Genomic DNA, 3,078 nt, shown 5'->3' with positions numbered 1-3,078 from the left:
CACAGCCACAAGAGGAGGCAGAAAGAATTGCAACAACCTTTGCAAACAGGACATTGTCAGCTAATCTCTCCCCTGAAACCAGAAGGCTACAGGAGCAACTGGCGCCAGCCAGGTGGGAAGAGATCAACAGAGCCTGCCTACAGCAGGATGATACTGACACCCCTTACACAGTTGAGGAACTAAGAGCAGTACTTTAAGCAGGAAAGGATACTGCACCAGGGGCCGACAAGATAACCTACACAATGATCAAGCACATGGGTCCAGCAGGAGAAACTGCATTCCTGAGGTTATTAAACAAAACACACCTTGAGCACACAAGGCCTCAAGCCTGGAGACAACAAGACACACAACCAATCCCTAAGCCAAAGGATCCAAGCAATCCTAGACCAATAGCCCTAGTATCCTGTATAGAAAAAACAGGAGAAAAAATGGTCCTAAACAGAATCAAATACAAAATCGGCCCCCTACACAAGCAGCTATATGCATATCAGGAAGGACTTGGCACCTCTGAATGCATTACTGAAGTATTAAGCTGCATAAACCAAAACAAGGCAACAATAGTCTTTATAGACTTTGAGAAATCATTTGAACTAGCAAGCCCAACAGCAATGCTGCAATCAGTGGCCAAAAAAGGAGTCAAAGGTCACCTACTAGCATGGACAAAGAACTATGTGCTAGGAAGGCAAGCTAGAGTCAAATTCCAAGGAGTGGTTTCTACCTATCATGAATTGGAAAATGGCACACCACAAGGAGGGATCCTAAGCCCCCTCCTATTCAACATCCTCATGGAAAATATAGCCTCACTCCAACTTCCCGAAGGAGTAGACATATTTGTCTATGCAGACGATGTATGTGTGATAGCTAGAGGAGCTGTCAGGACGATGAAAATGCAAAGAGCACTCAATGCCATCAGCCACAAGTCCAATGAGCTTGGACTAAAAATAAACATTGGCAAAACTAAGGCTATGTCAATCAAAGCCCCAAATCCCTTGCAACCACTCACAATAGGAATGGAGCCCCTAGAATGGGTGGACAAATATACATACCTGGGAGTAATAATAGACAAACAACTTACCTTTAGATATGAAATAAAATATCTCAAGGAAAGGACAAATGCCAGAACGGCAGTCATGAGGTACATGTGCAACCTCAAGGAAGGAGCAAATGAACATGTCCAAATGAAATATTATCAAGCCTGTACCAGAGCACTAGTGGAATATGCCTCCCCAGCCCTCACTGGGCTAACAGACATACAAAAAGGAAAAGTAGAAGTATTTCAAAACAATGCTATGAGGCTCATGCTAGGCGCTCCATTATGGACAAGACTGTGCAATCTAAGGATGGAAACCAGGCTACCGACCCTCGAAGATAGAATTGCAATGAGAAATGCAAGCACAGTTGCAAAGATGTTTCTATCAAACAGGGACTCAATCACCAAAAAAAAAGGTTAGAGAGGAACTGGAGAAACATCCTGCAGTTCAAAACCCAAACTCTTATGGCAAAGATCACAGCAACTACATTAGGAGACTTGGGCTGGCCGGAATACTCCTACAACTGAACCCAGACACAGCACAGAGTATCCAACACATTCCACCATGGAAAAAACAAGTAGCAAAATTCAGCTACACCAAGCTCCCAAGGGCAAAAGAAAACTGCACCATAGAGGAACTCAGAAATGCTGCAACAGCAGCAATGCAAACTGCAGAAACCATAGGAGCACAGATCTACTATACTGATGGTACAGTGGATCCAAGAACACAAACAGCGGGAGCTGCAGTTCACTCCTGCAATTTCACAGCATGCTGGAGGACATCAAACAATGTGTCCACCCTGCAGACAGAGCTTGTTGCAATACAAAAAGCCCTAAGATACTCCATTGAGAATGAGGAAGGACCAGTAGTCATTCACACTGATTCACGATCCTCAATGCAAGCCCTACAGCAGGACAAAAACAAAGAAAACAAGTCCCTGATAGCTGATATCAAATCCCTCCTATATCAGCACAATGAAAGAAACAGGCTAGTAACATTCAACTGGATACCCAGTCACATAGGGATACCAGGGAATGAAAAAGCTGATGAGCTAGCCAAAAGCACCAGACACATCCAGAATATACAGGTGCACATACAGCCTGCACTACAACAAATCAGAAACAAAATAAAAACACACCTTAAGGACAACCTAATCAAGAATCTACACATGTAGGCAGAAAATGGCTCTCCCTCTGCCACTTAGTACAAATGGGCCATGGAGCTAGAACCCCCACCCATAGACAAAAACACCCCAAGGAAACAGGCTGTATGCATACACAGACTCCGGCTGGGTTACAAGGCAAACTGGGAAATCAGAGAGGACATCCAAAGACCATGTGATCACTGCGGTGACATGCCACAACACGCCCTCCTGCACTATTTACTTGAATGCAGGGAAACAGCACAGCTGAGAGGTGATCTACTAGTAGACACCAACGCACCAGAGGCCGGGAAAGATGCGGCCACACTGGCAAAGGCAATTGTGGAAAGCTTTGACACCCACTCACAGTTGCTTTCAAAATTACCTCCTCCAAGGTAAAGACCTCACATTCACACCTCTCCATCCCATACCTTCATCGTAAGGCCCTATTCACATCATCCTCTGTACTTTCTTAGCTTAACCTACCACTAAAAATCTCTCCGCAGGGACCCTAGAGGAGTAAAGGGTTGGACAACCCCACCTGCATCCTTTTCTCTACATTTCAAGGCCTTACACCCCAATTTTCATACTACCACTATCCGTGAAATGATGGCCCTCTATCACTAATACCATCTCCTTTTATTTTGATAACCCACCATATATCTTTTCAGATCACCTACGGGCCGACCAAGGGAAAGGCCCGTGCCAACAAAAAGTGTTGGCTGTAATACTCTACAAACGAACGAACGGCTTTTGTGCATGCTATTTTCAAATTGACAGATTTGATTTCAATTAAGAATAACGGCTTGTGTGCATGCTATTTTTAAATTTACAGATTTGATTTTAAATAAGGATAACGGTTTGTGTGCATGCTATTTTTAAATTGACAGATTTGATTTTAATTAA

At 43.8% G+C, this 3,078-nt stretch overlaps 1 pseudogene; it reads left to right on the top strand.

Annotated features, from left to right (window-relative positions):
* The first annotated feature begins 299 nt into the window (after positions 1-299).
* LOC137635448 (uncharacterized) lies at positions 300-2,783 on the top strand (annotated as a pseudogene).
* The last annotated feature ends 295 nt before the right edge of the window (positions 2,784-3,078 follow it).

This window comes from Palaemon carinicauda, unplaced genomic scaffold (genome assembly GCF_036898095.1).
Source record: "Palaemon carinicauda isolate YSFRI2023 unplaced genomic scaffold, ASM3689809v2 scaffold1254, whole genome shotgun sequence".
NCBI classification, from domain to species: domain Eukaryota; kingdom Metazoa; phylum Arthropoda; class Malacostraca; order Decapoda; family Palaemonidae; genus Palaemon; species Palaemon carinicauda.
The sequence above is the reverse complement of the archived record's forward strand: the minus strand, read 5'-3'. Positions and strand labels throughout refer to the sequence as shown.